The sequence below is a fragment of the Hakea prostrata genome, chromosome 7, assembly GCF_041222555.1.
Source record: "Hakea prostrata isolate BN-2017 chromosome 7, UWA_Hpros_2, whole genome shotgun sequence".
NCBI classification, from domain to species: Eukaryota; Viridiplantae; Streptophyta; class Magnoliopsida; order Proteales; family Proteaceae; genus Hakea; species Hakea prostrata.
The window spans coordinates 66,723,884-66,740,118 of record NC_142606.1 but is presented as its reverse complement, the minus strand read 5'-3'; the positions used below and the strand labels follow the sequence as shown (position 1 = coordinate 66,740,118).

The 16,235-nt window shown below is 28.1% G+C and overlaps 1 pseudogene; it reads right to left on the bottom strand.

Annotated features, from left to right (window-relative positions):
• Positions 1-5,968: 5,968 nt before the first annotated feature.
• On the bottom strand, positions 5,969-7,475 carry LOC149011762 (pectinesterase/pectinesterase inhibitor PPE8B-like; annotated as a pseudogene).
• Positions 7,476-16,235: the final 8,760 nt, after the last annotated feature.

Below are 16,235 nucleotides of genomic sequence, written 5' to 3'. Positions count from 1 at the left end.
GATGCAGGATATTTATGAATGTGGATATCAACTTACAACTCTTGATCTTCAATGAAATGGTGAAATCTATGTTCATTGAATTCGTTCAAGTGATAACTTGACATGTTTATTTATTGAGGCGTTGCCTACTTCAAATGTTGAGAAGTTGGTATATGATAATGGAATGTACGTATTCAAAGATACTCAATGATGTTATCATCAGGGGGAGTAAAATACGTGCTGCACTCTTTTTCCCTTAACCAAGGTTTTGTCCCACTGGGTTTTCCTGGTAAGGTTTTTAATGAGGCAGCTACCAATACGTATTATTTAGATATGTATACTCTTTTTCCTTCACTAAGATTTTTTTCCCATAGGGTTTTTCTTAGTAAGGTTTTAACGAGGTACATTATCTATTGATGGACATCCAAGGGGGAGTGTTATAAATAATATTTATTATGGATGTCCATTACCCCAAAAAGATTGTACTTCCAATTGAAGATCTCAATTACCTCAGGATGCAATATTGGTGAAGATCACAACCATCTCATTACACAATATTGGCAGTCAATATTTCCATTCTATGCACCTTCTATCTTGGGCGACAATCTATGTTTCCATATCAAGAATATCTTATTGTGTGCAAGAATCATATATTGTATTTCCATATCAGAGTAGATGCTCCTTCTACTATAAATATGTAATGCACTCAACTGAATGAATCAGTTCTGATTGAACTCATCTTGTCTTTCTTCTTTGTATCTAATATATTTTCTCTTTATTTTATAAAATTTTTAAAATTTTAAAATAAAAAAAAAAATAAAAAAAAAAAAAAAAAAAGAAAAAAAAAAAATAAAGATTTAAAATTTAAAGTTAATATTATATATTTATTAAATTTTTATATATTTTTTATTTTTAATTTTTTTTTTTTTTTTTTTTTTATATTTTTAAAAAATTTTATTTTAATTTTTATTTTTTTTATAAAAAAAATAAAAAAAATAAAAAAAAAAAAAAAATATATTTTTTTTTTTTTTTATAACACAACCCCCCCACATTTTATTTTTTTTTTTATTTAAAAAAAATTTTTATTATTATTATTATTTCTTTCAATCACACCCCCCCCTTTTTTCTTTTTATTTTTTTTTTTTTTTTTTTAAAAAAAAGGAGAAACCCACGTGTTTTTACACGAAAATATTCTAATAAATATTATATAAAAGCATGTACAACTCTTTTGTTGCAAATCTTTCACTTGACTGTTACATCCTTTACTTTTATTTAAATATCTTGTTTTTTAAATCAATTTTTCTGCATTTAATTTTTTTCCTTAAATTCTTGGTACTCTTTATATTTTTCTTTTTATTTAAATGCGTAAAATCAAATAAAAAAAGAAATTTTGCTTAGAAAGGAAAGTAAAACATACTTCTTCTTTTTTTTCAATTTCAAGCAATCATTGTTTTAAATTTATACCACTAATAAAAGCATCTAATCAAATAATAAACATTTGAAATAGTTTTCCTTATTAACCGTAATTTGAAGCATTTTTTTCTTTTTATTTTTTTAATTAATAGGTGAGAGATAGGAATCTTGATATATTTGTTAAGATATGGTCAAATCCATAAACACTATTTTTTTTTACAAAAAATTCTGTTATTTAATTGTTTTTCATAAATTCTTGATACTCTTTGTATTTTTCTTTTTATATAAATGTGTAAAATTAAATCAAGAAAAAAAAATTCTTAGTAAGGAGAGTAAAAGATACATTTTTTTTTTAATCTCAAATAACCATCACTTTAAATTTAAATCACTAATAAAAGCATCTAATCAAATAAGAAACATTTGAAATAGTTTTCCTTATAACCGCAATTTGATGTTTTTCTTTATATTTTTATTTTTTGAGTAATAATCAGTTTATTTTATGATTTTCAAAATCATTAATTTATGTCTATAACATTAGTTATTCTATTCTTAAGGTTATTGATTAACTTAAATAATAGTAACTCATTAATGCCATTCTAATGCTTAGGTATTCTTTTTCATTTTAATGTATAATTTTTTTTGACTTTGATATCTAAGAGGTACTCCAAGTGTAGAATGATTTACGTTAAGGGACTTCATACTAAATAGCAATTAAGATATATAAAACAAGCATCATTGAAGTTCTTTTGATGTTCATATTATAACAAAAAATCATTTGATGTTTATGTATTCTTTTGGATATGTTTTTATCTTTTATTTATTCTCTTTGGTGTTCATTTGTAACATAAAACGTTCGGTTATAAAATCTAAGAGGTGCTAGCAGAGCCTAGTATGCTTTACTGTACATTGGAGAGTTTTGTATCAATAGAAAATAAAATATATAACACGAGCAATCAATTCCTAATGATGACAATTCTTTGGTTTGTTAAGATTGAATCTCAATTTAAAAAATAGAAAATGAAGAGTAACATAAATAAAGCAAGATTATTTACCAATTTTAAAAGGGTGACAAGGTTTCTTAAATTGCATGACAATTTATTAAATTTATTCTTTTAAAAATTCCGGTTCACTAATCGAATTCCACTTATATATAGATAATTTAGAATTTAAGTGACACATTTGTAGAGGTTTGGTTTTAAACTTGTAAAGAAGCTTCTCTTCTTCAAGAAGGTGTTGTAAAGTGACCGCTACCTTCTCAAACTTGTCAATTTCCCCCCTCTTTTTTTAGAACCGAAGTTCGTGCGTACATCCTCCTAGGGTAGCCTTATACATATACAACAAGGTTTCACCCTTAACCCCAAGAAGAGTCGAACTCTTGACCTTGTAGTATAAGTTTTGAAGTATGAGTTATGAAATCTTAAAGATCACCTATACATCAGTGGGCATTTTCTTCCTTATTTTTTTTGCACATAAATTTTAATCTAATAGTACTGGCCAAATCATGTGAGACAAATCATTGACAATGTTGGGCAGCTTGAGGTAAGTTTCCTATATATGCATAGATGCTTTCTTTCAAATGTTGGTATTGGCCAACAGGGTATATGATTACAATGAGTCCATAGAAAATGAATTGAGTTATGCAATTTAATAAGATGTATGTAAGAAATAAAACACTTCAAAAGATTCATTAGTCTAAACGGAATTACTTTGTGGAATTGTTACGCATGAATTTAGAAGTAATCAATTTATGCTAACACAAGAAATTAGATAAACCAAATTAAATTAAAATCACCGGATATTGAATCTTGAATCATTTCTAAGAGGGAAATGGAAATCATTAAGTCCATTGAACAGGAAAATTGTTGCCTTGTATCTTCAATCATGATTAGAATAAGTTGTTCTTGTAACAAAGATGAGTAATGATTAGATATTAACATCAAGCACTAAAATGCATTACCAATCAGATCAATTGTTGTACCATCTCCCATAGTAATTTCTAAAATACAAGCACCAAAGTCTAAGAGTAACTACACAGTCTCTGCGTGTCCATTTAATGCTGCCATGTGGAGGGTAATAACACTTCCATTGGCAGGTTTATTTATTATTTTGTAAACAACATTGTCACAAGAAAATGAAGCAGAGTAACATAAATCAATAGTTTTAAGTATATCATAAAGCAAAAGAAGAACAATGCAGTATGTTCCCTTCATCGAATTTTTCTCTAGATTATTGTTTATCAAAATTTTTCTTAAGGGTAGTCCATACATCAAGAATGTTTGGAATGTATTCCACAAGGAGAAGCTTAATGCATCGGGAATGCCATTTAAGGCAGCAAAATAAAATACTTCTTGCACTTCATTTAAAGAGAGAACAAGCTTGCATCAACCTAGTCTGTTCAACAGGATGAGTAACTCAATTTTGAATAAGAAGGGTCCAAAATCAAATTTAAGTAGTCTAAAATTAACATTGTGAAAAGTAGAAACTTGAAACGAAAAATTCAATCCAGTGCAAGAAGAGTAAATGATAAGGACAACAAAATCAAGTTGGGTAATTGGATTGGTTTATTTGTCCATAGTAATTATGGAGATTAATATCAACTCCTAACTCAAGGAGAGAGAGACAATTTAAAGATTCAAAACAATTCAGCCGTCGATGAGAGGAAACGATTGTAGTACCCCATGAATTAAAGATATTAAGATTGATGTTGATACAAATGCAGAAATAATATGTATATTACTTCAGGTGGCCTTAAGCTGTAGAATAATGGAGGGGAGAATTCCGAACACCAAAATTTTACTTCGTAAGTCGCGGATTATATTCAATAAGGCCTTAGTTTCCTGAGGATCATCATCTCTCGCAATAGAAACCAATGCTCTCTGATAACAGAATTAGGGTTCCTAAATTTGAAAATGAAAAAACAAAAGTTGAGATCTAATAGCAAGTTAGGGCTTCAAGATCTTTGTTGATTAAGAAGTTTTAATTGCAAGCAACGACTGTAGGCGAATTCGTTGGATAATTGAAGTTTAAAAATAGTTGAAGGAGTTGGATTCCAACTGTAGTAGTGGAGTAATTTATTTTAAATTTTAGATTTTAGATAGGAGGAATGAGGTTTGTAAGGCAACAATCTATCAAGAATATTCGGATAATTATAAGTTTAAAAAAAAAAAAAACCAAATCTCATAAAAGGATTTTTGGCTTTATAAAAAAAGAATATGAACTTCTGTAAGAAAGGGAGAGAATTAGATTTTTTTTTTTAACAAATTAAAATTGAAAACTGAAATTGTGGGATGTGGAAATTCACCTTCTTGATTTGATTATCTTTTCTTAAAATGGAAAAAGAATAAAATAATAATGGAATCTCAAATAAGGATTTTTAGTTTTTTGTTTTTATTACTTTATTTATTAAGAGAGTACTAGATTGACCATATTTTTATTTTACCGAAATAGAAAATAGAAAATATTATTATTTTAAAAAAAATTCAAATAGAGAAAAAGAAAAAAAAATCTTTGAGGGAAGGATAGGATTTATGATGATATTTTCTTTTTATTTTTCTAAAGGTAATTAATTAGTAACTAAAATGTCAAAAATACTAATGGAATCTCAAATAAGGATTTTTAGTTTCTTATTTTATTACCTTATTTGTATCTATTAAGAGAATACCAGATTGACCGTATTTTTATTTTATCAAAATAGAAGATCTAAAATTTTTTTTTTTCAAAATTCAAATAGAGAAAAGAGAAACAAAATTGTTGAAGGAAGGGTATATATAACTTTTATTTTTAAGAATAATCTCTTTGATTTTAAACATTTGAAAAAAGGGAGGGGGGGGGGTTCAAGTTGTTGTTTATGAGGAAAAATGTTTGAGATTTAAAAAAAATCTTTTACTTTCCTTTAAAAAAGAATAAAAAACCCTTTCCTAATTCATTAGATACTTTTTTGGACAAAAAAAAAAAAAAAAAAGGTTTCTAATAATCGATTACAAGGAAAATTGTTTGAAATAAAAAAAAACTACATAATATATATATACTTTCTCTTTTTAGATTAGAAAAAAAAATTCTCTTTCTACTTTCTCTTTTTAGAAAAAAATTGTTCCCTATTTCATTAGAGGTTTTTATTAGTGATTTATAAGGAAGATTGTTTGAAATTGAAAAAAATATATATCTTTTACTCTCTTTTCTAGGAAAAATCTCTTTCTCGATTTAATTTTACATATTTAAATAAAAAATATATAAAAAATGTACCAATAATTTATGAGTAAAAAATAAAATGACAACAAAACTAATAAAAAAAATATGACATTTAAATAAAAATAAAAGATACCTAGCAAAATTTATAAGAGTATGATATACTACTTCCAAATATTAATTTAAGTTGTTTTATATATAATAGATGACCTAGCAAAATTCCAAATCTGATGTCTTCGCTATATATATATTGTGAAATGCAAGTGGGTTTAAGAAAATGAATATGTAAATTGACAGAATAAATATGTTTTTCGTTTAATAGTATATATGTATTTACAATATATTTTAAGATGGTATAATCACATGAGTTTATTTAATACATGAGTCAAGGTTAAAAACCAGGCGTATAGTTGACCCCGGTGGATGGCAACCACGAATCTCCGTCGATAAACTTGGCCACAGTAAATGCTTCAGCTTCACTAGAATTTCTAATGGCATGGAATCTATGCCATTTGACCCTGTCATTCAATGCAGCCCCTGGGCCTTCATTCCTGTACTCCCCATAATAGAGAGTGTCCAAGGCAAAATGCCCTTGCCACTCTAGCCACCCTTTGGGGTTAATCACATCACTCAAGTAGCATTGCATGAAGACAGTACGCGAGAAAAGTTGCCATGGCCGGCCTAGGTAGGTCGAACTAGAACCAGAAGAAAGTAAGTTCGGATCCACTGTGATGTTGCAAAACTGAAAGGAGAACCCATCAGTACCTTTGGGATCATCACGACCCTGGGCGGTGATGGTGTTATGTTGCCCAAGCAAACCTTTCCTAGCCAAGATTTGGCATTGTTGAAAGACCACAGTTGCTTGACCAAATATAAAATCAACGAGTGCCAGATATGCGACACTCACGGTAGAACTGGTTCTGGAAGTGTGCATAAAGGGTGTCTTGATATCCATGGATGCCACATCTAAAGAATACAGACTTGTCTGACTTCGACAACAATGCTACTGCTTGATTGTTCTGAGGTCCAGCTGTATTTTCAATGGTAAGGTCTCTAGCGATAAACCCATTACCAAACACAGCTGAAAACACCCAATTAAACAAATCATAGAGTTAAATCAGGTTTTGTAATTAACAATCAAATGACTTTCAAGCAAGCAGTCAACATCAACTGAATAGAAGGTGAAGGGGAAAAAAAATCAGCCATGCATCCTTCATTATTTGCTTAGATTAGATCTAGTGCTAATGGGAGTCTCTTGTATGAAAAGAATCAACCGTAGAGCATGCACAAGCAACTGGCCAGTCAACTTTCAAGAATGCAGGCAAAGATACATATAGGAGAGGGTTTAAACATGATAATCTTGTTGTTCTTCTGTTCCAGTGAGTTTGCTAAGGTGGATGTAGCATTCCAAGCAAACTAATCAAAAAATCACTGCTAGCTATCTTAATAATTATTAAAAAAATATATTTATATACACACAACAAGTATACTAATCAAGAAAATTATAAACTAATTAAAAAGGTGATAAATATGACAGTTTACTTACAGACAGTAGCAGATTTAAGGGTACTCCAGCCAGTACCATTGCTACGATTGCCTGATATGATCGTATCATCCATTCCATCACCGATGAACATAAGATTAGATTTACGTTCATTAACAGTGACGTATTCAAAATACCTCCCTCTCTTTATGTAAATTACGTACCGATGCGGTGGATAATTAGGAGCGGCATTAACTGCATCCATGATATGCAGAAAATCTCCACTTCCATCCTGAGAAACCACTGCATTTGCATATGCAAGTGGCTTCTGTAGTTGCATCTGATCACCTTGGATCTCCATAGAGAAGTGGTAAACTAGAACTACAAACACTGCTATAACACTCTTAATAGCCATGAGAAGAAGTAGCTAGAAGAAGAAGAACAAGAAGAAGTAGCTAGAAGAAGAAGAACAAGAAAGACTGAAAAGAAAAAAAAAAACTATGTCAAATAGGAATAAGTTGTATTTGAGAGAGGAAGTGCTTAAATAAGCACTGGATTTAATTTAATTTACATGGTTTAATCTTAAAAATGCCACCTGAAATTCCATGATTTTTACCCAAATAAACAGAAATTAGTGATACCTAGATATTGTTAATTCCCAAAAAAAGAAACCTATTTATTTCCACCACCACCACCCCTAAAAAAATCGAAAAGGGAATATTTTTTTTATTTGTTTTCCTAATTATGACTATCAAGTTGGTATTCTAATGAAACTTGAATCTCTGAACCAATGGGGGAGGGGGATATAAAAGTTTCTCAAGAATGCCGTATGCTATAAAAGACATGATTTGAATTCCATTTTTTGGCATAGAATAAAATCTTTCCTTAAGCATCAAACACAAACAATTTTTCTATTAAAAAAAAAGCAAATAATTTGAACGATAACTCATGACATGATTAACAAAAGAGGAAAGAAAAAAAAAGTGATTTAAATTTGGAAGGAAGTATTTTTTTACGCATTCAGCTAGAATTTGCTACAAGAATCATGAGCCACTTTTGATCCCCAATTTCTTTCTTTCCTTTGTCACCATTTACTTTCTATTCTAATAAACCATGTGTCCACTTATCTCTCTTATCATCCCAAAACGTAAGCAAATAATTTCAACTAACCATTTGCATTATTGCATGCAAGAATCAGTTATAAATCCTACCAAAAAAGAAAGAAAAGAAACTAGTAATAAATCAAAAGATTCATTTTCTTCTAAATACAAGGGATGCTTTTGAGTTTGATAAAGACTACTACTAGTAAGGATGATAGCTTGTATACAAGGTACTTGTTAATGCAAGATGTGGATGTATTCATATCCAAACCTGCAATAAAATAATCTGAATTTTTTTTTTTGATAGTGAAATGATTTAAATTCATTAGCACTATAACAAGCTTATTGGAAGAAGAACTTTTTCATGCCAATACTCAAGAAGCAGTTAGGAAATTTTGATAGAAGAACTCGCCAAGGTTCTATTGGTCATTATGTTTGAATTTTTGCTGAGTTAGTGTTGATCGTGTGCAAGAGGTTTAGATCGAATGTCTTTAAAAGAACTGTTATTTTATGTGATCGAAAGTAAGAAAGAAGAAGAAGAAGAAGAAAAGAGAGATAACGTTAATCACGATATTGAGATCAAATCGCTGGATCATATCAGAATCATTAGAACTCACATCATATTTGACACATTCACCAATGCGTTTTGAGAATGAAAATCCAATTCTAACCTTGACTACATTTTCACTTGTTGAATTAATTAACAATCACTAGACAAATGATTCCCACCTGGATGTAAATTGCCATTAGAAATTCTAGTGAAGCTGAAGCATTTACTGTGGCTAAGTTTGTCCAAAGTTTACATTCTATTTGACTCTGGTCGCTGGCAACCACGAATCTCCGTAGATAAACTTAGCCAAAGTAAATGCTTCAGCTTCACTAGAATTTCTAATGGCATGGAAACCATGCCATTTGACCCTGTCATCCAATGCAGCCGCTGGGCCTTCATTCCTATATTCCCCGTAATAGAGAGTGTATATAGCAAAATGCCCTTGCCACTCTAGCCAACCTTTGGGGTTGATGGCATCACTCAGGTAGCATTGCATGAACACAGTCCGCGAGAAAGGTTGCCACCCGCCAAGATCGGCCTAGGTAGGTCGAACTAGGACAAGAGGCAAGATCTGCTATGACGTTGCAAAACTGAAAAGAAAACCTATCAGTACCTTTGGGATTATCATGTGCAGGTGCCTTCTATAGTTGCATCATCTGATCACCTCGAATCTCAGAGAAGTTGTAAAATAGAAATACAAACGTTACTATAACACTGCTTACAGCCATGAGAAGAAGTAGCTAGGAGAAGAAGAAGAAGGACTGAAAAATGAATATGTCAAATAGGAATAAGATTTGTACTTGAGAGGGGAAGCGTTTAAGTAAGCACTAGATTTTATTTAGTTTACATAGTTTAACCTTACAAATGCCACCAGAAATTCCATGATTTTTACCCAAAGAAACAGAAATTAGTGATATCTAGTCATTTAATTACCAAAAAAAAGAAACCTATTTATTTCCACCACTCCTAAAAAAAAATGGAAAGGGAATACTATTTTTTTCATTTATTTTTCTAATTATGACAATCAAATTGGTATCTTCTCTTTGAAACTTGAATCTAAACCAATGGGGGAGGTGATGGAGGAGGGGGATATAAATGTTTATCAGAAATGTCTTACACTATAAAAAATAGCAGGATTTGAATTCTATTTTTTGAGATAGAATAAAATCATTCCTTAAGCATCAAATAAAAACAATTTTCTAAAAAAAAAAAAAAAGCAAACAATAATTCATGACATGATTAACAATAATTTTTTTTTTTTGACTCACATGAGATTTGATCTTTCAATTTGTTTTTTTAATTTTTGGCATAATCTTTCTTTTCCACCCAAAAGGTGAGAAAGTGATTCAAACAACAATTTGCATTAAAACAAGAAATCATTATAAATCTTACAAAAAAAAAATAATAATTCTTCCTTTTCTAATGAATTGTGATTATTACTATTAGTAGTGGGTTTGAATATCTGCCCTAAACGTGATAGTTCCCATCCCTGAGAATTGTTGATAGGCTTAATTATCCAAGAAAACATAGAATGTATTTAAGCTTGATAAAGACTTATACTAGTAAGGTTGGTAGCTTGTTTCTATCAATGCAAGATGAGCAAGTTTTGAGAGATAAACCAACTTGTCCAATCCATTCCAATTCGTATGATTCTAAGTGGGACCCTAAATTGTCAGGTCGTGTTGATTTCCAGATGAGCAATCTTTTTGTGTTATTTTTATTTTATTTTATTTTATTTGAATTTGAGGTTCATCCTTATCATACACACACTTCAACTACATTTTCATAGTAGCTTTTATATAAAATTTAAATATATAATGGGCTTCACCTTGACCCCAAGTAGATTCGGATTCTTGACCTCTTAATTTATGTAATAATTATTAGTCATCTCACAACTAGTTTTGCTCACTTCAATTGAAATCTTTATAATGCAAGATTAAGATAATAAAACAGACAATTTTTTTATTTAATAAAAGTAATTATTTTACCAAAAATAAAATTCTAATAAAAATGAGAGTTATTTACTAGTGACTCCTTTAAGTGGAGGTGAAACTGAATGTACCTCTTTTAAGTGCCAAATATTACTGGTGATTCACCATATTATTGTTAGTTAAACACTTAAAAGAGTGAGTAACTCACTGTTAAGTAGTTTAAATTTTCATAATTAAATGACCAAAATACCCTTACGTCGTGTTTGGGAATAACCGAACACAGAGATTTATTTATTTCAATTAACGTCGTGTTTGGGGAAGAACACAGAGATCTATTTATTTCAATTAACGTTGTGTTCGAGGAAGAACACAGAGATCTATTTATTTCAGTTAACGTTGTGTTCGGGGAATAACACAGAGATATATTTATTTCAGTTACCGTCGTGTTCGGGGAATAACACAGAGACCTATTTATTTTAATTAACGTCGTGTTTGGGGAAGAACACAGAGATCTATTTATTTCAATTAACGTCATGTTCGGGGAATAACACAGAGATCTATTTATTTCAATTAACGTTGTGTTCGAGGAAGAACACAGAGATCTATTTATTTCAGTTAACGTTGTTTTCGGGGAATAACACAGAGATCTATTTATTTTAGTTAACGTCGTGTTCGGGGAATAACACAGAGACCTATTTATTTTAATTAACGTCGTGTTTGGGGAAGAACACAGAGATCTATTTATTTCAATTAACGTCATGTTCGGGGAATAACACAGAGATCTATTTATTTCAATTAACGTTGTGTTCGAGGAAGAACACAGAGATCTATTTATTTCAGTTAACGTTGTGTTCGGGGAATAACACGGGAGATCTATTTATTTCGGTTAACGTCGTGTTCGGGAATAACACGAGAGACCTATTTATTTTAATTAACGTCGTGTTTGGGGAAGAACACAGAAATCTATTTATTTCAATTAACGTCATGTTCGGGGAATAACACAGAGATCTATTTATTTCAATTAACGTTGTGTTCGGGAAGACACAAATATCTATTTATTTCAATTAACGTTGTGTTCGGGAAGACACAAAGATCTATTTATTTCAATTAACGTCATGTTCGGGAAGGAACACAAAGATCTATTTATTTTAATTAACGTCGTGTTCATGGAAAAACACAAAGATCTATTTATTTCAGTTAACGTCATGTTTGGATAAAATAGAACTACAAACATTACTATAACACTTTACCCCGCCATGAGAAGAAGTAGCTAGAAAAAGAAGAAGAAAGACTAGAAAATGAATATGTCAAATAGGAATAAGATTTGTAGCGTTTAAATAAGCACTGGATTTAATTTAGTTTACATGGTTTAACCTTACAAATGCCACCTGAAATTCCATGATTTTTACCAAAATAAACATAAATTAGTGATACCTAGTCATTTTTAATTATCAAAAAAAGAAACCTATTTATTTCCACCATCCCCTAAAAAAAAAGGAAAGGAAATATTATTTTTATTATTTATTTTACTAATTTTGACAATCAAATTGGTATTTTCTCTTTGAAAATTGAATCATTGGTTACCAATGGGGGAGGGGATATAAAGGTTTATCAGGAATGTCTCACACTATAAAAAATAGCTGGATTTGAATTCAATTTTTTGAGAGAGAATAAAATCATTCCTTTAGCATCAAACACAAACAATTTTCTAAAAAAAAAAAACACGCAAACAATAATTCATGACATGATTAACAAAAGAGCGAGAAAAAAAAATGAAGTGATTTAAATTTGGAAGGAAGTATTTTTTTTAATGCATTTAGCTAGAATGGGCTACAAGAATTTTTGATCCCCCAATTTCTTTCTTTCTCTCCTTTTTGTCACCATTTACTTTCCTATTCTAATAAACCATGTGTCCACTTAACTCTCTCATCATCCCCAAAACGTAAGAGAGATAAGTGGACAAATGGTTTGTTAGAATACGAAAGTTAATTTTTAAAATTAAACCATATCTCCACTTTCCTTTTTGTCACCATTTCAAACAAGTACAAAAAATATGTTTGAAGTTAATTTAATTTACATGGTTTAATATTGCAAATACCACCTGAAATTTCATAACTTTTACCCAAAATAAATAGAAATTAGTGAAATTTATTTATTTTTCAACCTTTCTTAAATAGATAATTAAATTTATATATTTATTTGTCCAATTATTACTATTAAATTGATATCTTCTTATGAAATCTGACTCTAAACCAATGAGGGATTAGAATATAAAGGCTTTTCACAAGAAACGTTAAACACAAATAATTTGAACAAGAACTCAAGTCGTGATTAGCAAAAGATACAAGGAAAAACGAGTAGTCAAATTTAGAAGGCAGTTTTCTCTCCTCTTTCTTTCTTTCTTTCTTTCTTCTTCTTCTTCTTCTTCTTCTTCTTTTCTTTTTTTTTTTTTTTTTTTTTTTTTTTTTTTTTATTTTATTTTTTACTTTAAGAATTGGGGAGAATGATTTGATCTTCCAATTTTTTTATTTTTGACATCATCTTTCTTTTCCACCCAAAAGGTGAGAAAGTGATTTCAAACAACAATTATAAATCAGTTATAAATCTTACAAAATAATAATAATAATAATAATAATAATAATAATAATAATAATAATAATAATAATAATAATAATAATAATAATAATAATAATAATAATAATAATAATAATAATAATAATAATAATAATAATAATAATAATAATAATAATAATAATAATAATAATAATAATAATAATAATAATAATAATAATAATAATAATAATAATAATAATAATAATAATAATAATAATAATAATAATAATAATAATAATAATAATAATAATAATAATAATAATAATAATAATAATAATAATAATAATAATAATAATAATAATAATAATAATAATAATAATAATAATAATAATAATAATAATAATAATAATAATAATAATAATAATAATAATAATAATAATAATAATAATAATAATAATAATAATAATAATAATAATAATAATAATAATAATAATAATAATAATAATAATAATAATAATAATAATAATAATAATAATAATAATAATAATAATAATAATAATAATAATAATAATAATAATAATAATAATAATAATAATAATAATAATAATAATAATAATAATAATAATAATAATAATAATAATAATAATAATAATAATAATAATAATAATAATAATAATAATAATAATAATAATAATAATAATAATAATAATAATAATAATAATAATAATAATAATAATAATAATAATAATAATAATAATAATAATAATAATAATAATAATAATAATAATAATAATAATAATAATAATAATAATAATAATAATAATAATAATAATAATAATAATAATAATAATAATAATAATAATAATAATAATAATAATAATAATAATAATAATAATAATAATAATAATAATAATAATAATAATAATAATAATAATAATAATAATAATAATAATAATAATAATAATAATAATAATAATAATAATAATAATAATAATAATAATAATAATAATAATAATAATAATAATAATAATAATAATAATAATAATAATAATAATAATAATAATAATAATAATAATAATAATAATAATAATAATAATAATAATAATAATAATAATAATAATAATAATAATAATAATAATAATAATAATAATAATAATAATAATAATAATAATAATAATAATAATAATAATAATAATATGGTATAAAATCAAATGATTCTTTTTCTTTTGAGTTGTGATTATTACTATTAGCAGTAGGTTTGAATATATGCCCTAAACGGGATAGGATAGTTCCCATCCCTGAGAATTGTGGATATGCTTAATTATCTAAGGGAACACACAATGTTTTTGGGCTTGATAAAGACTTATACTAGTAAGGTTGGTAGCTTGTTTCTATCAATGCAAGATGAGCAAGTTTTGAGAGATAAACCAACTTGTCCAATCCATTCCAATTAGTACGATTCTGAGTGGGATCCTAAATGGTCAAGTCGAGTTGATTTCCAGATGAGCAATCTTTTTGTGTTATTATTTTATTTTATTTTATTTGAATTTGAGGTTCATCTTTACCATACACACACTTCAACTACATCTTCATAGTAACTTTTATATAAAATTTAAATATATAATGGGCTTCACCTTAGTTTGGCCCTGACGGCTCTGACCCGCCCTAAGCCTGCCCTGAGCCCGAATAAGGCTTGGGCTAAAGATTTTGGCCCTAAGGGCGGGCCTGGGATTACTCTCTGGCCCGCCCAGCCCATCCCTGATTTTGGCTCTAATCTTGGCCCTGATCTAGCCCTGATTTTGACCCCGATTCTCGCCCCGATTTTGACTATGATTCTCGGCCTTGATCTTGGCCCCGATTCCGACCCTGATCTTGGCCCTGATTCTGGCCCTGATTCTGCCATAATTTTGGCCCTGATTCTGACCCTGATCTTGGCCCTGATCTTGGCCCTAATCTTGGCCTTGATCTAGGCTCATGATTTTGGCCCTGATTTGAGTATGGACCCTCCACCCATATGGAGAGGAAGTATTTATAATCCACATGGGTGAATATTTGACACGTGTCAAATTTTAAAAACATAATCATGTTTTGTAAAAAGTTAATAAAAATAAATAATATCTTCATTACCAGTGTAATAAGCATCCACCAAATTTTGGCCCGATCCTAACCCTAATTTTGGCTATAGTCTTAATGTTAGTTTGACCCTGATCATGTATCAGATTTTTACCTTAAATTTCACATTAAGATTGATATAACTCTAAGTCTCAACTTTTACCTTCAGTCATTTTTATCATATTAGACTATGAGTTCACCTTCTATATTATTTTTAAGATAATTTTTATTTTTCAAACTAAGTCATTTTTAGTTTAAAAAATCATTGATTTTTTTTTTGGACTAAGGCGATATAATATTTATAAATAATAAAAGCTAGTATATAGAGAATTAATATCTAACAAATCTACACCCCAACTTCTGATCATGAATATTGACATCTTTATTTAGCCTCCAATGTGATATTTCAGGGGGAAAAAAAAAACTTATTAAGGGACAGATAGCTATGTTTGTAACTAAAATATAATTTCTGTAACTACGAAAAAATATCAATACTAAATTATCATTGATTTACTTGTTAACAAAGTTTTGAATTTTTTTTTTTTGTTTTTTTTTTGTTTTGTTGAATAAGGATATCAATGGGAAGGGTTTTCAATTTCCATCAACAAAGTAATGGGAGATGATTTCAATTTCCATTATCAAAGCAATGAGAGATTTCCAGAGATCAATATAAAATTATGGAGTAAGAATTGATTTATGTTTAAAGCAACACTATCAAGTTATTGACTATGTTATCATTTTCTTTGAGCTTGAATCATCTTATATTTCTATGAATTTTATTTTTAGTTTATTTATGATACTTTTATCTTTATCATTATTATATTTTTTTATGAATTTACATTTGATATTTTAGGTCAAAGGATAGGACCAATTAAAGCTAGGGCCAAGATAAGGTCAATTAGGGCCAGGGACAAGGCTAATCAGGGTCA